The 24,309-nt window shown below is 39.8% G+C and overlaps 1 protein-coding gene across 8 annotated transcripts in view; it reads right to left on the reverse strand.

Annotated features, from left to right (window-relative positions):
• Positions 1-24,309, reverse strand: part of CNTN4 (contactin 4) — a 973,761-nt gene that overhangs the window by 79,912 nt on the left and 869,540 nt on the right. The gene's annotated exons all lie outside the window — the stretch shown is intronic.

Consider the following 24,309-nt stretch of genomic DNA (forward strand, 5'->3'; position numbering starts at 1 on the left):
CTTCTGTCTATCTCTTCTGCTCCCTCTTTTTCACCCAACCCTTCACGACAGCCTCTTAAATGATATATTTCTACGCCTGCCCCTCAAACGCATTCTTCAGTCAGTGGCCAGGGAATCTTTTAAAATATAGATCAGACTACGTCACCCCCCAGGCTTAAAGATCCTTCTTTGGCTCTGAGTTGCACTCAGAAGAGATTCTTTCCTAGAACCTACAAAGCCTAAGGGATCTGGCCTTTGCCCTTCTCTAGTCTACTTTATTTCACCTTAATCTTTCTACCCTTCGGTGAACTCTAGTCACACTGGCCTTCTGCAAGTTCTTAGAGTATCTGAACCCCTTTCTCACCGCAGGACCTTTCTGTTTGCTGTTCTGTCTGCCTTGATATCAGGGCATAGCTCTCACCTTCATACCCTCTCAGGACCTCAAGCTGTCCCTTATAGACTTTTCCTGACTCACATTTCTAAAGTGAATTTCCCTTTTCCTGTTATTCTCTTTTCCTGCAGCCACTTTATTTCCTCCCATTCAACACAATCCAGAAGTTTCGTTTACTAGTTAACTGTCCTATCACATGGAATATCAGCTTCTCTGAGGGCAGGGACTGTGTTTGCTTGAGGACTCAATCTCCTGGATCTAGTACACAGGACCGACATGTAGTAGATGCCCTGTAAGCATCTGTTAAGTGACAGAGTGAATGAGTAAATAAATATCATAAAAGAAAAATCAATATTATGTTATAGGAATTCAGAGTCACTGAACCACTTGGCAGTAGTTCCAACCTTAACAGAGTCCTTTACAAAAGGACTAGGATGGGCACAGCTTTACTTAATAGAATTTTGGCTAACAGTTTAAAATCAAGGGAAGGTTTAGATGCACCGGGTCACAAATGCTGCATCTACTTTTCTCAAAGGCTCTTAGGGATAGAGAAGTGACAGCCTTCCTGACGACCCACTCCAGGTTCTATGATTTAGGCTGATGAGACAGTATGATGGTGTGAGAACTCTACAAAGGATGTTGGCATCAGAAGGATGGGTGTTCAAATTCCAGTTCTATCAGCTCTAGCTGTGTGACTGGACGAAGGCAACTTGCTTAACTTTTTCAGTTTTAGCTTCCTCATCTATAGAATAGAGCTCGTAGCACCAATCTTCTAGGATAACACTAAAAACTTACGTAAGAGGGTCAGTGAGATTCCTGGTATTTATTAGGTAGTAGTTCTCTTTTATCTTCAAAACTGTCCTCTTATTTAATCATTGGTATATATGGGGAAAATGGGACACCATTCTCTTAATATAGTTATTAAATCATCCTGCTTCATGCACTCCATCTATCACATGTGACAACCTGAAGGCAATATGCGAATTAACTGGGTCATCCCAAATCAATGAACAGGATACAGACAAGGAGGCCCTTTGTTCATTTACACCATAGGTATACACATAACACTTGTTCAATAAAGAACGTATGATACCCCATTAGCCAAAGAGCAGAATGTACTTACAAAAATAGAGTGGTGATGAATTCCTAATTACCTCAATAATCACAAAAATAGCTTTAAAGGAATTAATCATATTCCCATTTACAAAATAATTTGCTGGACACTGTGAAACGTTGGCATACGAGAACTCAATAAGGAAGGTGACAGACATTTGTGTTTTCGACATGGAGTCTACTTCCACGAAGTAACATAGGCCTACGGTGTAATAAACGCTCTGAGGGGTGAGCTGACTCTTTCAAAGCACCAGATTTATACCATTTAAAATTCCCCAAACCTAAAAAGCCTGTATCACACTGCATACTGTATAATGCCAAAGGATATGAATAAGGAAACAAGCACAGGATTTGTCATCAGATGACCTGGGTCCTAGCCTTCACCCTGATACTTGCTAAGTGTATGACCTGTGGCCAAATGACTTATGCTCCAAGACAAAAAGGTTTCTCACTACTGACATTTTGGACCAGAGAAGTCTTTGTCCTGGGGAGGATGTTTAACAGCATCTTTATCCTCTACCCACTGTACTCCAGTAGCTCTGCCCCTCCTCCCAAGTCGTGACAAACAAAAACATCTCCCAAATGTTCCCTGGGGGCAAAATCACCCCAAGTTGAGAGCCACTGATCTACATCAGTCTTTATTTTTTAATGACACAGGATACTATGATGATTGTCTTATACAATAGATAATATACGTGAAAGTTTCTATAAACTGTAAAGTGCTGTACACATGTTTTTCCCAGTGTCATTTCCATCCGTGCATCCCTAATTTTGGTATTTCCATTGCACAAAAGGCACCCAACATATTGTGGCTACTCAGCTATGGGACCCAGCTAGCTCTTCACAACCTCTCACAAGGCTCTTCTTTCCCTTTATGGAAATCCATTGTTTCCTCAAAACTTCCCTGTCCAATTTCCTACGGGTCTCATGAAATGAGAAAGGAAATTTACAAACTACTGTACTGCCCATCTTCAAGATTTTAGTGGCTCACAGGGGTTTAGTGTGTTAATCTTCCCATTGTTTTTCACAAAGAGTTGAACAAAGAGCTAAGCCTCCAGTGCTAGAGTTCCAGACGATGGAGATGATCAGTGAAGGAGAAAATTTGTAGAAGGATTTGTAATTTTTAGTAGCTGTCATTAAATCACATCACACTTCTGTGGCCGCTTACTCTTCCTAGGGATAATCCGATTGTGGGCGCAATATGAAGTTGGGAGAACTGCTCTTTTGGGAAATTCAACCACTTCTTTACCTGAGCAATGCAGTGTAGTGAATAAGGACATATGATCTGGAACTCAACTGTCTAGCCTCAAATCAGGCTTGGACCAGTTACGAGCTATGTGACTTCGGGTAAGTTAATGTCTCCGTATCTAAATTTTTTAATTTGAGATACTGTAATAATAAAAGTAACTATAGGGCTTCCCTGGTGGTGGTTGAGAGTCCGCCTGCTGATGCAGGGAACGCGGGTTCGTGCCCCGGTCCGGGAAGATCCCACATGCCGTGGAGCGGCTGGGCCCGTGAGCCACGGCCGCTGAGCCTGTGTGTCCAGAGCCTGTGCTCCACGGCGGGAGAGGCCACAACAGTGAGAGGACCCCGTACCGCAAATAAATAAATAAATAAAAATAAAAGTAACTATATCCATAGGGTTGTTGTAGAGATGTGCAGTGCTGAGAACAGTGCATGGCACATAAAATGCACCATGTAAGTGCACTAGCCAGATGCTCTATTAACTAAAGCTCTGTTCCCGCCTAGATCCATTGTTTCAAGCATTAATAAAGGCCTCTGTTAAGACTAAGACTACTCTGCAGTAGTCCTTCCCCTCTGAAGTCTGGCAACACATGATCATGCTTAAGGAACACACCGGTGACCACAAGTTGTCATGGAAGGGGATGAAAAACTGGACTCATGCACTTGTAGATATCTACTATCTACCTCCTGTATACCAGGCCTCTATAAATCAGGAGGACCTTAGATGGTTATATAACTAGAAATGATTCCACTGTGTTATATACCATAATGCACACATTTGTATAAATGTATAGAAAAAGCGGCATTACTTTTTCCAGTGGAGAAGCTGTTTCCCGTACTATCTAGAGTATAAAGATGGGCAAGGACGCAGGAGGCCTGGCCAATCAGGAGACCCTATTCTCCTCTCTGAAGTGATTGGTTTAGAAATAGGCAAGTCACCAAAATCAGGAGCCATTTGAGGAAACCATCTTTCTGCTGAATTGTTAAGTCTGGAGATGGGCGCCTAGAACTGTTGGCAGTCGTTTTGCCTGCCAAAGAAATCATGTCTTCAAGAAGCCAAGCAAAGATAAATAGAGCCCAAGGGACACAGAGAATAGGAGAGGTAGAGACCTTACGACATCTTTGAACCCCTGTTTCCATCCATGCCTGAAGGCTGCAGTTTCCTTTGGATGCTCCAGTCATACGAGTCACCAATTTAAGATATTAGAAATTGGGTCCTCAGCCCTTATAACTGGACGAATCCAATCTCTTAAAGAAATTACCGAACTTGTTCAGGAGATGGTGGCAGTGAACGTGGAGAGGAGGGAATAGATTCTGCAGATGATTCTGTGATGCCACCTCCATAGAACTTGCTGCTAGAAGACTGATTAACTCCACTATGGAGGAATAACCATGGGGTTCTGAGTATGAAAAAACTGACATCAGCTTCTTCACACCCAGCTGTAACATATACCATTTATTCCTGCAAATAAAAGCTAACTATACAATGACCTATTGCTTTGAATCTGCTTTTTGGGAATTTGATGAGGGTTGAATTAGCTACAGAGCTAACACTTGGCCTTGGGGGCTAATTTGGATGAACTCAAGGAACTTCTGAAATGCACCTCAATACTAATATTTAGATACCTGCTTCCCTTCAATGTGGATCCTAGACCAAATTAGAAAAAGTATTTTTCACCTAATACTACTGCATCCATTTTTGTTCTATGAATAAAGTGCCTAAATCCAGTTCAAGGACAGTTTCATTTTCATGTCTATTTCTTCATGAGGTTTCAAAGTTTCTACTTCATTTTTGTTTCCCTGTTTCAGACTACTGACTGACCTGTAGCTATTAGCTTGATATTGAACTCTGACTCCTCCTAATACTCACGCATAGTGATGGAGTTAGATAAAAAGAATTGAAAATGTAAATCTGTTTCTGGCTTAGAACAGAAAAGTTAACCTTGACCTACCTGCTCTTTTTAAAACATTGATAAGTATCAGAGAAAAGTCAAAGATGATAAATCAGCAAGCAGTAAAAATAAAAGTATGACATAGGACTTAACTTTCTCTACAAGAGAAGAGGTCATCTAATTCACAACATAATAAATTACCAATCACACAGAGAAGCAGTTGTTCCTCCACTGTCATTTGGAGACTTCAGATCCATAGTGGCTGGGAGCATATTTGGAATTATGAGACAAATTGAATCTCTCTTTCTCAGTATGAGGCTCTGGGTTACAGCCATTGAAGAGCTGACCTTGTCAGTCCTATAAATCTAACCCTGTCTGGGGACATTGGACCTTTAAACATGCTGATCTTTTCTTTTTGCGGGCTTTAGTAACAGAGGACAAAAACTGCCAACTCCGCAATATCCTGTCACCCTACAGAGGAGGGTTATTCTAAAATGGCGACCTATGATGTTCTGGGTAATTCTCCATGGAAGCCCAGTTGCTGATGACAGAGGCAGCATGTCCTCGCCTGCCTCTGAGTCATAAGGAAACACTTCCCTTATAAGTAAATCCCTTTAAAGTGCAGCTTAGAAAATCACTTCTCCCCTTCTGCAAAGGGAGGAATTATGGATTGATAATTTCCTTTCAACAGACAATGGAAGTATCAAACTGTTAAGTTAAATTTAATATTATCTTTAATATTGTTAGATCATGACTCACTTAAAATTTTACGTAATTAAAAAAAAAACAAACCTCAAAGGGTCACAACAGGTTGCCCCTTTCTTTTATACATGATGAGTTCCAGAAAACATGTTTGGAAGTTGAAAACCTGAATGTCAAAGAATCGGTTTATATGTTATACTGGGAGTGAACACTGGCGGAAGGTTGTGGGGAAGGAATAGTTAGGGAATTTGGGATTGACATGTACACACTGCTGCATGGATAACCAACAAGGACCTACTGTATAGCACAGGGATCTCTGCTCAATGTTATGTGGCAGCCTGGATGGGAGGGCAGCCTGGATGGGAGGGCAGTCTGGGGGAGAATGGATACCTGTATATGTATGGCTCAGTCACTTTGCTGTGCACCTGAAACTATCACAACACTGTTCATTGGCTAAACTCCAATATAAAATAAAAAGTTAAAAAAAATTAAACATATGAAAAAACTTCAAACACGGTCAACAGAAGCACTGCTACGTCTCAGCTCAAGCAAACTGACAGGATGGTGGGGTGCTGTCACAGGACCCCTGATCCCAGGAACCACAGGTGATGCCCTAGAATGAGGAACTGCCTAGCCATAGATGCGTTTGCTTCATTCTGCAACAGAATTTTCTTTTAAACCAAATAATTGGGAGAGTTCATGTAAAAACTCATTCCTGGCTAATTTTGGCAAATGGGAAGATGGGGTAGTCCTGCAACACTTCCCCTCAGGGCACCAGTGGGCTAGAGGAAAGGAGGGGGAAACTCCTTTAAGCAGCTGGTGGGCTTTGTAGCTCCCACCGTCCCTGGCTTGAACAGCTCATTAATGTCTCTACCTCACTCCTGTGGCCTTTTGAAATTACTTTAAACCTTCCTGATGTGCTGAGCTCATGGGATAGGGCTTGGGGGTAGCCTTTAGGTTTAAGGCCACACTTGCTTCCCTCTTGGACTCTCCCCACCCCAGACATCCCACACAGAACAGAGCAGTGGGATTCGAGGAGAAATTGGGCTTTGTATTCGTTTCCTAGAACTGCCATAGCAAAGTATCAGGAACCGGGTGGCTCAAACCAAGAGGAATTTCTGGTCCCACAGTTCTGGAGAGCAGGAGTTTGAAATGAAGGCACTGGCAGAGCTGGCTCCTTTCGGAGGCTCTTAAGGAGAGTCCTTCTTGCCTCTCGTAGCTTCTGGCGACAGTCAACCATCCCTGGTGCTCCTTGGCTTACCGATGCATCACTCCAATCTCTGACTCCATCCTCACAGGCAGTTCTTACTGTGTGTCTCCCCACGTCGTCTTCCCTCTGTGCATGTGTCTGTACCCAAATCTCCCTCTTCCTACAAGGACCCCAGTCATTGGTTTAAGGTCCATCCTAATCTAGTATGACTTCATTTGAACTTCAGGTAGATATGAAACCTAAGGGACATTCTTCAACCAATCATAAGTGTTAAGAATGGAAACCCACCAGAATTATTGGTCTAGGTTGAGCAAGCAGCTTCAGCGCCTACTTCGCAGCCGTCAGAGGATAAGGAGAAGGGGTGATGTGGGGGGCAGAACCATCACACGTGGTCTCCCCAGTGCATCCACTTCCCTTCTCCATGGGCCTGGCCCTTTTCCCCAAGAGTAGCTAAAAGAGACTTGAAATTATCGCTCTTTAGGTGGTAATAAACTAATAATCACGTGTGGTGGACATATATACACTACCAAATGTCAAATAGATAGCTAGTGGGAGGAAGCCGCATAGCACAGGGAGATCAGCTCGGTGCTTTGTGACCACCTAGAGGGGTGGGACAGGGAGGGTGGGAAGGAGATGCAAGAGGGAAGGGATATGGGGATATATGTAAACATATAGCTGACTCAATTTGTTATACAGCAGAAACTAACATACCATTGTAAAGCAATTATACTCCAATAAAGATGTTAAAAAAAATAATCACATGCAGAGTCTGAAGGACAGTTTGATGTGGTAATGGATAATGTGTAGAAGGGTAAAAGTCCAAGAGGAAAACAAGGATTAAGGCCTACCTCCAATTTCAATTTTTTCTTTAATTAACCCAGTTTATTTGTTGGAATCAAGTAGAACTTCCATTCTATCTGTTCTTTGTTGTCTAGACGATTAATTAGTATTTATTTTGATGTTAAAATTATGGTCAAAATTAGGTAGAGGAGGTCTCTACCAAACGGTGACCTACGGTTTTCTAAGTAGTTCTGCATAGAAGCCAAATTGCTGGAGAGCAGCCGTATCTTTACTTGTCCTTGAGGCAATGGAAATACAAAATAGTTTTAGAATATGACACCCATGAAGTAGTCAAAACTCTGAAGGAGTGGAGAGGTGGTAAGGAAGAGACAAAGATTTGTCTTTTCAACCTATCAACTAGAGAATCAGCCTGTGACCAACAGACCTGAAGACGTATGTACTCAGAGCTATCCCTGGCTTTGTGCCAGCTGAGAAACAGGAAAAGCCTGGCAGGTTAACTGGCATTGGTATGCTGTAGACATCAGCAAAACACACCGAAACACTGCTCTGAAGAAAAAAAAATAGGACTTGTTTGGGTTTGAATTTGGCTATCTATTTTCGTAAAATTCAAAAGATATTTTAATTTTTGTGATGGTTAATTTTACGTGTCAGCTGGACTGGGCTAAGGGATGCTCAGATAGCTAGTAAAACATTATTTCTGAGTGTGTCTGGGAGGGTGTCTCTGGAAGAGATTAGCATTTGAGTTGGTGGAGAGAGTATAGATTGCCATTGCCAATACGGACGGTCATCGTCCTATCTTTAGAAGGCCTGATAGAATAAAAAAGCTGAGGAAGGGAGAATCCGTTCTCTCTTTGAACTGGGACACCCATCTTCTCCTGACCTTGGATGTCCGTGCTCCTGATTCTTGGACCTTTAGGCTTGGACTGGGACGTATGCCTACTCTCAGGCTTTGGAACTCTGAATGACACCACCAGCTTTCCTGCTTCTCCAGCTTGCAAATGGCAGACCGCGTGACCTCTTGCCTCCATAAATGTGTGAGCCAACTTCTATAATAAACCTTCTCCTATATATCCTATTGGTTCAGCTTTTCTGAAGAATGCTGGCTACTACAACTTTTAACTGGAATTTGCTTGAGTTTATATACTTAATTTCAAAAGATACATGGAAATGCTCAGCCTGATTGGGGAGAATGAATTATCCTGGTTTATGAAAGAAAGTCTGTTTCGTAGTAAGGCGCAATTTATAAAGAGTCAACTGAGAGCTCTAGAAGATGGCTTTCCTCCCCATCTTAAGAATAAAGGATGCTTTGGATGACCAATTTAAGTGAAGGTCAGTGGGAAGAAACTTACTCTAAGGGTGGTTTCAGGCCAGCCTGTCATTGATCTTTCTGTGTAATGTCCAAGGCAGCAACAGACATCGCTATTGAACAGACACCCTGGTGATAAAGTTCCCTTAGAGATAATTTGCTTTCTGTCGTCAGATTCGAATTTAATAAACCAGTGAGCAACCTGTGTGTTTCTGCCTGCAGAACAATTGGCAGTTCAGAGCTACTGCCCTTGCCTGCAGCACTGCTGGAAAAAGAAAATAAACTCATGTTTGTTTAACCTGGTTTGATCCGGCTCTAATTTTCTCTGAACAACAGTTTTAAAAGATTCATAAAATAACCTGGAAGGATCTATCTGCTCAGGGCAAGAAGAGTATTTAATATTGTAAGGTTCATTTTAATTATTCTTTATGACATGGTGTGTGGATGAACGTAGGAAATACATTTCTTGGGCAGGAAAAACTTTGTAATTTTCTGCATTACAAATAACACTAAAAATACCATGTTTGGGGGAGAAGAAATAAAATACAGGACATGGTTTTGTCTAAAATTTGTTTCTTAAATTGCTACCTTTCATTCAGGTAGTACTTCTCTGCGTCTCTATTAATATAAGACTTAGAATTCCTTTTCTCCAGTTTCTTATGACCTGAGATAATTTCAAATAAATTTACAAGGCATTGGGAAGATAAAGGAGGTGGGGACAGGAAGGTAATATAATATTTTATTTTCTGTACCTCTATGTATTTTTATTAAAGCAAGAAAATGAGAAAAAAACTTATTATTAAGCTACAGGCACTCAGGAAGTTTTATGTAACAACCTCTTAGGACACTAGAATAGTTTAATAACCAACTGCAGCTGTCTTTAGAAATCATTGGAAATAAAGAAGACATGCACAGAAATGGACCAAAAGACCCAGAGGAATAGCTGCAAATATACTCAGTTGAGCGTTGGGCAGGGCAAGGTGTGAGAAAGCTTATTAAGCACCTACAGTGTACTACTGGATGCTGTTGAGTGCTTGCACTTATCACATTTAATCTGCACAACAATCCTGAGAAGCGTTATTATTCCAATTTTTCTGTTGAGAAAAATGAAATCCAGAGAAGTGAATGAAAATGTCCAAGTTTAGTTAACAAGGGATGGAGTACAGTTTCTAACTCAGATCTCACTACAAAGCCTGCACTCTTTCTACCAAACCATCCTGCGGGGTTGGAGGGCCCAGGAAAGAAACGAAACAGGAAGCAGAAGAACATTATAACCACGTGTGAGAGGTTTTCCTTAAATTTGCCATTAGATCTTTGATTATAATTAAATACATTTTTTTTTGGCTTTTTCATTTTACTTGTTGAAACTGCTTTTTCTAATATTGAGAAATGTGTGTTCACACTATTGTCTCAAAGCAGAAGCAAAAGGAAAGAATGTATAAAAACACAGCAAAGTTGTAATCACAGAAGGTTCCTTTACTGGGAAGTGACTAAAATGCCTGGAAGACAATGTTCATTATTAATTAGAAAGGGAGGGTCACTATATAGATTACATAATTTAGTAAGTAGAAGAGGCTTCTACAGCACAAATAGCTATACTGGCTATGCTGGAGAAAAAAATGTTTTAATTTGATTATGTACCCGACTTTCCTTTGGGAATTGCAGGATCATGGTTTATGTGCTTCAACCCCTCAACCCAGGACTTTATAACACTGCTAAGAGAGAAAATCAAAGTGGAGTCTCCTAGTTCCTGCAATATCACGATAGAACCCCACTATCAGGGCCCAGCAACAATTCCGTAAGTCCCCCCTGCCCTGCACACGAGTGGCACCTATCAGTTTTTGCCTTCTACAAAAGAACATAAACTCCTAACTGTATCACCGTAATGGTCTTACAATCTAAACTTTCCCAAACTCCCCAGCATGCTCCCGGTTTCTGTCATATTCATGTAGTACCAGATGGCTTGAATCCTTGCTCCAATATTTATTAGACACGTGACTTGGGAAAGTCTCTTAGCCTCTCCGGGCTCCAGTTTGCCATCTCTAAAATAAAAATAACAGCACCTCCATTTCACAGGGTTTGTGAGAAGGTTAAATGTAAAAATACCCATGAAACACTTATAACTGTGGTGGTGCATAGTAATACCTAATAAATGTTAGCTGCAATGATCATTTTTACTATTATTATTTTCTGCATCATTATAATTAATAGTCACAATATTTTCTTTAAATGGCTCAAAGTTTAAAATTAAAGTAATTAAATAAAGGAAACCAGTATCACTTGTCATAAATAGATGCTAAAGATAAAAATAAATATGATAAAAACATACCTAAAATATCACATTCTAGCTGGGTGTGCTTATCTGCCAGGATACTGAGCTGACAGCCTGCTTTTTCTTTGGCAAAAGAGGTATTAACCAGGATTTCAAAAGTGTTCAGACACAGTACGACCAGACTGACTTTCTCCCTGGTGGACTCACGAAAGACAGAGAACTACGTGGTTCACTGGCATTCAATGTCTGTATACTGTGTACCGTCCTTGGAGAGGCGCAAGTCTTATACTTTGTGAAACACACATCTATTTCAACCATGTTCCCAAGATCAAGCTCCCTTTACAATATTATGACCAAGTGGGCCATCAACCTGTGTTGGGCAGGTCCCATTACTGCAAATTCATGACACTGCAAGGTTGTCCAATCTACTCACATGGCATTTGTCATATACTGCCTCAATATCCCATCACCCCACCTACCCAAAGAATTTCCAGAAATCAGGGCCCAGGTCTTACACTTCTTTCTGTCCCCTTATTATTTCATATACTCCTTTACGTACAAAGAGGTACACAGTAAATATATTGATAATTGGATGAAAATTCAGTCTTGAGAACTGTAGAGACACTAGTGACACCTCCTTGGATGAAAACCTTGATTTCTAACCTTTTTTGGTGGGTGGAAGTCAGAGATCTCTTTAAGAACAGGAAGCAAATTATAACATTCTCCCTCCCCCACAAATGCAACAATGTACATTGTTTTTGAAAGTGCATAAGCCTCCTAAAGCTCCCCCTGACCCATGGCACAAGGCTAAAGAGAAATCATTGCCCTGGAGTAAACAGAGATGCCATAAAAATTTTAGTCATGAAAGTGTGTAAACTGTATTACTGTTTTCTATGAAGCTCAGTAAAAAGACTCTACATGCTGAAATTAATATTGGGTATTTTCTTTTCCAGGGGAATCATTTGTATGTGCCCTGTACCTGCAAGTGTATTTTGCACTGGAGAAACTTCCACGATCAACCTGAGTCCTTGCCCCAATCTTCTTTTCTCTCAACAAATACTCAACCAAGTGTCATGTGAAAAATGTACACAGGAACCTCATGGTTATACTATTTTTTCCTCCCTGGCTAGAAAAGAAAGTGATTTCTTTTCAAGGAAGAGTCTTCACTCTTTTCGGACAAACCACCGAAAAAGAACTGTGAAGTCACATAGGTAATGGGTTCCAATAAATAATTCTCATGATGACAGAACATTTAAGGAATTGATATATGGGTCCGCCTCTACTTAATAGCCAAAGTCTGCAAGGACCTTGCCCTAATTCCAAGGGGAAGCTGGTGACAGAAGAGGTGAAGAGCTTAAGAAAGAAGCTTAAGAAAGAAGCAGGAAGCTCTTATAATTAAAGGTGTCTTGGGGACAGACAGAAGATAGTAATTTAGATATGTCAGTGATAAGGGGAGTTCGATAAGGATGTTCCCGGGGCGGGTTTTTTTTTTTTTTTTTTTTTTTTTTGCGGTACGCGGGCCTCTCACTGTTGTGGCCTCTCCCGTTGCGGAGCACAGGCTCCGGACGCGCAGGCTCAGCGGCCATGGCTCACCGGCCTAGCCGCTCCGCGGCATGTGGGATCCTCCCAGACCGGGGCACGAACCCGTATCCCCTGCATCGGCAGGCGGACTCTCAACCACTGCGGCACCAGGGAAGCCCGCCGAGGCGGGTTTTGAAGAGAAAAGATCATCGTGAATCTGACTTACTTAAAGTGAAGGACAGGATAATATCTGAACGTATTTGTACTGTATTTATGTACAAAAGAGTTTTCTGGCAAATCCTCCTCTAATAATCAGCACACCACATTTCTTGGAAAATCTGGTAAATGAGGCTTTTGCATAAATGTTAAACTTGAATGATGAAAGGAATATAGTAGCCCTGAAAATACTGATAATCTCAAGCAACAAACCAAATGTGCTACCATTCTTTTTCAAAGGATTCACAGTACTGAATTATTCAAATTGGATATCTCTAATCATTAAAAAATTAGACTGGCTGATACGAGCCCCAAAACTCTTGAAATCCTGCTTAATACCTCTTTTGCCAAAGAAAAAGCGGGCTGTCGGCTCAGCATCCTGGCAGATAAGCACACCCGGCCAGAATGTGATATCTTAGGTATGTTTTTATCGTATTTATTTTTATGTTTAGCATCTATGCTTTTTTGCTTTGCTTTGCTTATGTGTCCAGCATCTCAGCGATGCAGAATTGTTAGACGTGTTTGCCTTGGGGAGATGATAAGATTCAGATAAAGAACTTACTAGAAGCTTTTTCTTGATTGTGTGCCTGGGAGTGAATAAATCAGTGGGTGTGTGTATGTGTGTGTACATCTATGAGTTTGGTCCAAAAATGAGGAGCAGAACGCTGCTTAATATTTACGAGTTAGAGTGATATATGAGAAAACTGATGTGAAGAGTAAATTCATTTGTAAAAATGAAGTAACCTGAATAACAAGTGATTTAGGATATTCGCTTTGTAGCGGTCAAATAGCAGAGTGAAACAAAGTTGAAGAGGGTATAAAACGTCAGGAGGTCTGTATAATTAATCAGCAATCCTACAAAGTATGCCATAAATTAGAGCTACAATTATACTACTGTGCTTGGAAAATAAGAAACTGGACTTTTTATATAAGCACTCAGACTTAATTTTAAAAATCTATCTCTAGCATAATGTAAAGTGCACTTTAGGAAATGTGGCTAAAAGAGCTGATGCTTCCATCGCTGCTATTTACAACCTAATTTGCAAGTTTTTACAGCATCTTAATAGTTATATTGCAGTTAAGAAAGAAATAGGTTGCCATTTTTGAAGGTCCTGTCAAGAAATAAAACTTTAAAAGGCACTGGAAGATAAAGCTTCTCTGGATGCTAAAATTTACTACGAACAATTTTCCTTTTTTGAAATTAAGTATAAAATTTACTTTTAAAATATAAGTTGTATCTTTGCAATTTTCAACTTCATTTCTTTCTACAGACAATATACTCCAAGGTATTCATTGTACTAAATTATTTATTCCAAACATTCCAGAATTTTGCATTGTTTTTACGTTATGGGTAAAGATCTGTATAGTTCAGAAGAAAAATGTTTGCTGAGTATAAATTACAACACGCGTGGGGTTCCTTGCCAGCTTACGTTATACCACTGAAATGATTCCAGGTCATTCACTAGGGTCACTTTTCTGAGAAAAGGACATTAAGGGAGGCCCTACACAGGGGAAGAGTCTGTTTTTGACTTTCTACACACATCCAGCCATTCTCTATCATTTGCCCACGTAGCCTCTCAGAATAAGCCCTAAATTATCAGCTTTTAAGTATACTAGTCATCTTCCTAATTTTGGTAGCCTTCTCAAGCAATAAAATAAAGAAACACAGAGTCCTTCATTCTTGGTCTGCTCTACGTTTTAGCCTAAATATAATCAGGCCACAGATATTTCCTGAGCAATTGTTACATAAAAGGCACTGTGATAACCACTACAGGGGATTCAAAAGGAAAGCAGCAGCATTTCTCTGATCAACAAGTTCTCCTGTGGAGTGGACATCTACTGTATTGCCTGCCTAGAATCCATTCCTGTTTGTCTAGTAATATTAATAACCCCTATTTTCCTTTGGGGATCCATGTCTCCCTATTCTCAGGCCACAGAGTTTGGTGGTTATAACACCATCCTCTGAGTACCAGGTTGTTCATGTGACTCAGGCATGGCCAGTGAGAGCATCCCATGCTCTTGGTTAAGGTGACTGGTTCAGGGGTAGGCATGTGACTTAGTCTAGGCCAATCAGGGTAAATGAGTGTTATCCTAAGACACTTACTAACACAAATGGAAAAGAGGTAAGCATTTCCTACTGGAGTTACTAAAACGGAAGACGATCTGCCAAGGGTCACCTCTAATTCATATCGGGGAATAGCTTGCCTGAGAAAGAAACCAAGAGAAATCAAGTCTTGAAGATATTCCTCTAGCACAGAGACCAAACTCTGGAGTTTTCAGGTACGTGAACCAGTAAACTCTCTTTGAAGGGTGATGAAAATATTCCAAAACAGGATTACGGTGATACTTGCAAAACAGCAAATTTACTAAACCTCGTTGAATTTTACACTTAAGATGGGTGAATTTTATGGTATGTAAATTACACCTCCATAAAGTTGTTTAAAAATCCATCGTGTGCCAGTTTGAGTTGGGTTTCTGTTATCTGCAATCCAAGGAGTTGGGACAAATACACAGTCTTACTGGTGAGAGTGTGGACAGAGGAAATATTTGTATGGCGAGAGATGATGCGTCAAATGGTGAAACACCAGAAGGGGTCATTGTGGGTGCTTAGGCTGATTATAACTGTCCACTTCCTTATCTACCTCCTCACCAGCCTCTGAGCTCATGAAATATAGTTCTTTTCCTCTCTCTGCTCAAAATCTAGTGCAGGGATGACTCAGAGACACTATAAACATGTTTGTTCTGTGGTAGTGGCAGTGGAGCTGCTGGGAAGCTGTTCTTGTGAGAAATAGCTTGTGGAAAGAGAGTGAATTCAAAATGCCCTTGATTGTATGACACACAAGAGGAAGTGTTTGGCTTTCCTTTTGGTACCTCATCAGAAAATGCTTTTCTGCCTTAAAACAAAATCAGTCAAAGTCTGTCGTTAGTTCTATGTCTGTTTCCCAGAAAATTCAGGCAAAAATTATTTGACACAAAGAAGTCTGAACTGGGCAAATTCCCTGGATAACTGCTAAAATTTTCACCTTGCTTTGTCTACCTGGGGACAGAGTTCTTTGGAGGGATTATATAACCCAATACATTTAGGTTGGCCCCTCCACATTTTTTCTCAGCACTGAAGCATTTCTTTAGCTGTTTAGGAACACATTCCAAAGTATGAAATGATACATTCAGATATTTATCTTACTTTGGAGGAAGGAGGAGAAAAAAAACATATTGTAATCAACTTCCAAGACGCTTAGAAAGTGATTTTCTTGTGACAAAAAATACATACATGCCCACAGATTCTCTACTCAGTTCAGCTGCTGACAAACATTTTTGGAACTGTTCTTGAGATTCATGCAGAAAAACAGCAAACGCAATCTCAGCTTATTTGTTCCGGCTGATAACATCTGAAGAGAAGCCCAAAGGCATGGCCTTTTGAGATAAGGCAGACTTCCCCAACTTCCAACTGAAAACGTGCATGGTTCAAGGACAGATGACGGACTCTGCTTTTAAAAGGGGGCACAACTTTGTAACTTTTATTTGAAGGTAAATCTCATCAAAATCGTTGTCATGGTTTTTCATAAACTTCTCTGAAGCAGGTATGTAGAAAACAAAATGCCTTTCCTCCCAAACTTAGCCTTTTAGAATGTGTCCACGTACATACAAAGTCTGACTGAATTCACCACTCACTTACTGACTTACCACGGGCATGTGTCCAATTTCCTTTTCCGAAAAATGATGGGGTTTGATTTAGTGTTTTCTGGCTTGAAACATTCATAATCGTGTTGCCAGTCAATAAAAAGATTCAGACACTTTAGCGAAAGGAAAAGCGATTTGGCTGATTGAAACAATCTGCCTATGTAGAGGACATAATGTCTTTTATTTTGCACATTTTAAACTAAATTCAAAATATCAGTTGTTTTTAGGAAAGCCATCCAAAAACCATGTCCAACTTGGATTTATACCAGCTGTTAATGATAAGAAAATAAAGTGAACTGGAAATTTGTACTTTCCAAATAATGAAGAGCCAAGATTTTAAAAAAATTGTGTATATTACTGGTTTAATTCTTCTTTCCTTTGTTTCCTCTCTCCTTTCTATCTTACATTCATTCAATGTCTTTGAGTGCTTACCAATCACGGTAGGTTCTTGGGCAATAAATTTGAATGGGAAATAGTCCCTGCCTTCAAGCAACTCACAGTCTGGCTAAAAAGGAAAATCTCACCACCATCACCATCAAAAAATAAGAGATTAGACAAAGTTGTTTCCTTCCTGAAGGGATATATATATTTGTAGGATATACTGAGAACATTTGGCAGAGGTGCTGAGAGGGAATGAATTGTGAAAGTTCTTTCATGGAGATAAACTGATTTTTAAAGGATATGTAGGAATTAGATACATACATGGAAAGGACAGTATGCGATAACAGAACCTCACTGTCAGGCATTAACTTGAGGAAGAAAGGAGGCTGGAGGACTCAGCAAGGGACCAGGTCACAAAGAATCTGTATGTCATGCTTGAAACAAAGATTTTACCCTGCGGACAAGGACTTCAAGCATGGGAGGCATACCACTGGATTTGCATTTTAAAGAGATGACTCTAGTGAATGAGTAAGGAAAATGAATCTGAGTACAAGACGGAAGCCAGTGGAACCAGGAAGAAAGCTCCTGAAAGAGTCCAGGTGTATGCTGCCCAAGAGACAGCCACTAAGCATACGTGGCTACTTACATTTAAATTAATTAAAATTAAATTAAACTTAAATTTCAGCTCCTCCACTGCATTAGTCACCTTGTGAGTGGTCAGTAGACACGTGTGGTGAGTGGCTGCCATGCTGGACAATGCAGATATGGAAAAGTTCCATCATTACAGAAAGTTCTATTGGATGCTGCTGGACTAGACAGACGAGAGATGAAGTGGCTCTGAACTAGGCAGCTGTGGCCAGGATGGCCAAAAACAGCACAGGAGGAACATTTCAGAGGAGAATTATGTGAACAAACATATGGAATGGATATAAGAAGGGGCGTGAACAAAGGTTCAGACGTGCTTGATTGCAATGAGACAAAGGATGTGGGAAGATGTTTTGTATGGTGGTGACGACCTGCTGCATTTAGGTTTATTAATTATGACCATGCAGGTAGAAGATGATGTCTAAGATAATGCCTTAATTCTAGAATTACATTTTGTAAATATGGTATAGTTTAATAGAATCAATGAACATTGGAGTTGGGAGGGGCCAGTCATTCATTTTACATATCAGAAAAATAAAGTGAGACCTTTGTCTCATTCACTGTGATATCCCCAGCCCCTATTATAATGCCTGATGTGTAGAGAAGCATAAATAAACTCGCTGTGAATGAATGAGGCCCAGGCGTGATGTGAAGCAGTATATAAGGTGGAATAATCATGGTTCCTGAAGCGAGAAACATGGTTAAATTTCCAGTTGTGTTATGAATTAGATGTTGAATTATAGGCAAATTATAAGTTTTCTAAACCTTGGTTTCCTCATTTATAAATGAAGCATTGGGTCACTGCAGGGATTAAAAAACTAACTTATAAAATATTGCTTTTAAAACTACGAAGAGCTTCACTTGCATAAGATTGTTTATTATTATTATCCAGGCTTATCTAGTTCCTTACTCAAAGTCTGGCTGTGGATGAGCAATACTGTTATATCTGGGAGCTTGCAAGTAATGCAGAATCTCAGTCCCCAGCCTAGATAGTCTCTATCAGAATCTTTATTTTAATAAGATTCCTAGATATCTGTATGCTTCTTAAAGTCAGAGAAACACTGAACTACTTACTAGCAGACTTGGTGTTTCAACTCAAGCCTTCCAATGCTTAGAAGACAATGAATGAAGCATCAACACAATTACCAAGCCAATTTGGTGGGAAACAAATGTACCTGAAGTGTGATTTATTCACATTGGATGTTCATAACTAATTGATGGCCCTAGAAAATTGCTAGACTCCAGTCTAATTTTCTTATGTAGATGCCGTCTTGGTGGTGGCTAAATTTCTCCAGTGAGATTGCTGACTACTTGGATGAGGACAGGAATAACACACCAACTTCTTCTCCAGATGCTACAAAGGTGAGAGGGAGCCCTCCCATATCGTGTATCAGTCAGGGTGCAATCAGAAGGCAGAAACCACATTATGCATGACAGAATTAAACTCCCAAATGATCTCTACCATCTGGAACGCTGGGCTGAAGATAATAATAAATGACATTTAATAGGGATAATTATAAATGCTTCTATGAAGGTTCAAAAATATTAATAATGAAAATATGATATTCTTTCATCCATTAAACAGATATAAGAAACTACTTTGTGGCAGGCAATGTACTGGAAAAGCCTGGGTGAGCCAAGCTGATGAGGTCTCTGCCCTCATGGAACTTAAATTCTTTTGGAGAAGACCATTCATTCTATGGATGACTTTTCTCACATTCACTAATTCAACAAATATTTCTTGAGCATCCACTGGAAGACCTATACTCACAGCAGTAAATACGACAAATAATGTCACTGCTCTCCAGGAGCTGACATTTTAGTGAAAGGAGAGAGAGAAGAAACAATAAAGCAAATATATGAATGTGGTAACTTAGATCAGGAATATGTGCCAAGAACACAATATAGACATTAATAAGATAGATTTGTGTGTTCCAGCGACAGAAAGAAGGCTAGTGGGAGGGGAGAGGAGGGGGTGAGATATGACTTTGGTTGCTAAGGCTTGAGCCAGGCCGTGTAGTAAGAAATTTAGATTTTATTTCTAAACCAGTTTGAAGCTAGTCATATGCAGAAATGTAAAATTATATCATAATAGCTGCTATAAAGGACAAGTACACAGTATCATAAGAGTTAATAATAAGAGGAACTGAGTCTAAGTAAGTGATGATGCCACTGAAATCTGAAGCAAAAGTAAGAGTTAACTAGGCAAAAACAGAAAGCAGGAGAGTGTATTCTCGATAGAGGGGAGAGAGATGATCACAACAGGGGAGACATGGTGTAGATTAGAGGAACAGGGAGGAAATTAACTACTATATTTCAGGTGACCTAAACTCAGTCTGATACAATGGAATGATGAGGTTGCCAAAACTGTGAGCATAGTCGTGGGCTGCATGAATAGATATATGGCATCCAGAACGGGGAGGGAATAGCCCCAGTCTACTCTGTGCTGATCAGACTGCAGCTGGAGCTAAGGCACCATCATTCAACAGCCTTTGAAAAACTTTTCTGTGTTTATTTAGGACATATCGATGATGCGTGGGAAGAAGGGGGACGGAACTCTAAGCCTCTTCACATGAAAATGAAGGAACGGTGCTCAACATTTATTGTTGTTTCTTCACTACTTAGCATCCTTCTCCCCTTATAGTAGCACCTACTTTTTCTTTTGAGGACATCTTTTCCCACTGGATTTGACCTGGTGGGGCTGTAGTCAGGGGCTCTCTCTTCCCCTGTGGCCTGGGACCTATGCTACAATGGTCACACACAACCACTTTCCCCTAGAATAGCAGGACAAACAGCCTGAAGATGGTTGGGGTTTATTAAACTCAGCAGTGGCAGCCTGATCAAACTACCCCCATAAAGAAACAGCTTCTGCATTTCCTGTTTCCTAACCCCAGAGAACCAACTTGGGCCCACTTAGTTTCAAAACTTGCTTCTTCCATGGATTTTCAAAGTCCCCCATATCCTCGCAGTAAAATTCTTGTTTGCTTGAGTTAGCTAGAGTTATTTTTGTTAACTGCAACCAAAGAACGCTGATACATTTAGCTTTGGTGAACAAAAGATTTGGGTGAACCTGGGGAAAGGAGAGCTGCTGTTTCCAAACATTTCTGTTTCAGAAAAGAAAGCTTGGATTTCTCCTACATCATACCAGGGAGCCGGCTTAGAACTCAATGATAAAAACTCTATTTATGGATAAACATCTTAATAAATAAAATTTCCCTAAGGGGTACAATTCTCTGTGAAAGGCCACCAGGTTCTATTAGTTGAGGTATTTTTAGCAGAAGAGAGCTAAACAAGTTGGGCTTTTCTTAGAGGGATTTCAAGAATGGCAGGGGGGCGGGGAATAGTTGAAATGATTTTTATAAGGTGCAGAGATTCAATAATTCTCAAGGTTCAAATGACATCTGTCATATAACTTAAATTTTCAAATGCAATTTTTTTGGCATATTTCTTGCCAGTATATTCTCCCCAAGCTTAAACAGACTTTGATGGAGAAAAAAAAAGGCAATGGATTCTTATAGGAAGTGCAATTAAAAGCAAAAATACAAAAAAATCAAGAATCTAATGGATTGAAAAAGTTAGGACATGCTTTCTAGACCAATTTCCCCGTATAAAATGCTTCTCAAAGGTTATTCTGAAAAACAAACAAACAAACAAAAAAAGGTTATTCTGTGCACATGGCTTTGTTTTCACCCTCAAAGCATGACACCATAGCTAAACTGCAGCCTGGTAATTTCATTCTCTCCAATCCACATTTTAAGTGTTTGAGAGAGTAATAATAGCCTTTGCTTCCCCAGCTATTAAGCAGGGTAGCTTTGCATGACTGAAAGGATGGCTGGTTTCTAATGACGTGGTTTGCTTCAGAGGTGGGCATGTTACCTTCAGCAGGAATTCGATAATATTTAACGTAGTAGGCACTGAGGCAAATAAAAAGTGTTTTTATTTTTACATAAGGTATGCCCTCAAGGGTTGTCATTTTTTATAATGAAGATATTCCAGTAGTTGCTGAAAAACTACTGTGTAAGACACTATTCATTGTATTATCAAATATCTCTCATATGAGACTCTGTATTAGTTACCGATCACTGCATAGCAAATAGCCACCAAATTCAGTTGCTTAAAACAACAAGCATTTTTATTGCTTATGAGTCTGTGCGTTGTTTAAGTGTTGGCTGGAGTGACAGGGGTGACTGGGATGTGTGTCTTTTCCTCATCCAGAAGACTGCCCTTATCTTTTTTGCAGCGTAGTGACAAGCAGCCAGGGAGAAGCTCTAATGGGCAACCACTTTTAAAGCATTTGCTTGCATCAATTTTACTAACATTCCACTGGCCAAAGCAAGTCACATAGCCAAGCCCAGAGCCAAGTGGGAAGGCAACGTCAAAGGGCATGAATGCAGGCAAGTGTAAAAAATTGGGGGCATTGCTGCAACCAATCTACTACTGGATTCAAATAATAATTGAATTGGCTATATAATTGGCTATCAGGAGAAAGTTGTCTCTTTTCAATAACATTTTTCAGACAATGAACCTTAGTAGCTCACTGATTTCTCTTTTGGCTTAGGTTACTAGGAAGCTCAAAATATTAATATGTATTTATCCAAATCACTACTAATATATGCTTCTCCCTTCTTGTACAGGTCTAACTGTTTTATTTGAACAGTCTTACTGTATATAACTTGTAAGCTACCTCAAGTATTTTTTTTTATTTGTTTCAGAGAGAGATTGTATATTAACCAAAAGTGACTATATGGTCATTGTCAATTAAGTATACCTATAGACATCAAAATATCTGTGGACAAAAGAAGAGAGAGAAGCTTTCTTTTTGAAAGGGGCTTTAGTCATTATTACATATTACATTCTCCTGGTTCTACTGTGAACCAAAGTGACAGCTATACATCTCAACAAAGGTTTTTCTGGGAATTACCTCAAACCAATTTCCACTAGGGATGTAGCCTCTTAAAATCTCCACAGGTTCAAAAAGAGAGGTATTTTAAAATTCTGAACTCACACCGAAGAAGGTGACAGATGTAAAGAAAATTCATCCAAAAATGAAGTTCTTCATTTCATTTTAGAATATTTTCTCTAAAGATATCATGGGACAGATCTTCAAAGGACTTTGAAGATATAGTGGCAGTGTTTCATATCCATATGATTGAGTCCAGGAAATATTACCTGAGCCTTGGCAGTGGAATTTGAAATGCTGACTTGAAATATTTTCATTCAAGTTATACCAACATTAAATAGAACTAGAAAGTTATTAAAGCTGGTTTTAACATTTTCTTATATATTTCCTCTGAACTGACAGCAAACTCTCATAGCTAGTGAGACAAAGAATTAATAGGTGTTAAAAGTCTTTGGGGGAATTTACCTCTGGAAGACACCAGAGGATTTTTACAGATTCCAAATTATTTTTGATGAGTTGAAGATTTCTTTGTGATAAATCAGTCACAAATCAATACGAATCTGAAAATAAAGGATGAATTCTCCCATTTAAATGAAGAATGGGCTAGGTATTCAATTTAATGGTAAGGAAATGATTGAAATTAAAATAATAATTAGACTGTCTATACCAATTCTAAAACAAGGGATACCTCCTCAGTGATTTTCACACAATAGGTTGAGAGGTATCAATGTGAAAAGGACTATAAAAGTTACAATCAATCTGAAGAATTCAGAAACACCTTGTGTAGACTTGAGGACTTTCTGGTTTCATCACAATGAAATATGGTTAGGTATTTATAATTTTAAAGAGCTTTCCACAGAAACTCTATAGATATTATGGACATAACTTAAAATACATTGCCTTCTGAAAACTTGCTCTGAAAATATCACCCACCTCCTTCTTTTTAATATATTTCCCCCAGAAGCTAATTTCATTGACCTAAAAGGACTTCAAAGGATTCTATTCTATTCTTCTTCTTTTTAAAAATATTTTATTTATTTATTTGGCTGCATCAGATCTTAGTTGTGGCGTGTAGGATCTTTCTTTGCGGTGCACGGGCTCTTAGCTGTGGTGCGCGGGCTTCTCTCTAGCTGTGGTGTGGAGGCTCTAGAGCGCGCCGGCTCAGTAGTTGAGGCATGCGGGCTCTCTTGTTGCGGTCTGCGGGCTTGAGAGCGCGTGTGCTTAGTTGTCCCACGGCATGTTGGATCTTAGTTCCCCGACTGGGGATCGAACCCGCATCCCCTGCATTGGAAGGTATATTCTTAACCACTGGACCACCAGGGAAGTCCCTATATTCTTTTCTTGACGTCAAATTATTGTTGTAATTTCCCGTAATGATATTTATTCCTGTGCAGGAAGGAATAGTTTATAGCTAATGTTAAGGGCTTATATATTATACTCAGTATGATCCAGGGGAAGGCTCTAGCACAGATGCCGAGAACTCTGATTTCAATTAATGCCTCAGTTGCTCTCTTTATGGGCATGTCTTTGTCTGTAGGTATGCGGATACCCAAAGAAATGCTGATCCTTCTGTTTCCTAGGGGCACAATTTTTGTCTAACAAATCATTTGGCCAAATTAACTAGTCAATACAATGGCGGTTTCATCTTTATGCTCGTTGCTCTGCAGTTATGTAGGAACTTAGAAATTCGTAAAATCTATATTCCTTAGGTCTAGTTTTAGTTTCCCCACTTGACTCATGGAATGCAAGGAATACCTCTCCTTACCCTCTCCACAAACGTACATGTTCATTATCATGTGTGGTACTTCTTAGGTGTTATCTTTTATGGAGACGTCTCTGATTCTCCTACCTTGAATTTCTTTCTGCCACCCCTGATTCTTGCATTCCCTCATTTTCACTGCTTCTTAAGGGATTTCTTACTTCCTATATTATATCATAATGCTTCCTGAGGTAGACTCCATAGCTGCTTTCTTTTTATCACTTACAGTTGCACTGGGGGGGAGTGATGACAGAGATAATTTAAAAAGTGCAGATTGTTTTTGCTAAAGTTTAAA

This window comes from Globicephala melas, chromosome 11, assembly GCF_963455315.2.
Source record: "Globicephala melas chromosome 11, mGloMel1.2, whole genome shotgun sequence".
NCBI classification, from domain to species: domain Eukaryota; kingdom Metazoa; phylum Chordata; class Mammalia; order Artiodactyla; family Delphinidae; genus Globicephala; species Globicephala melas.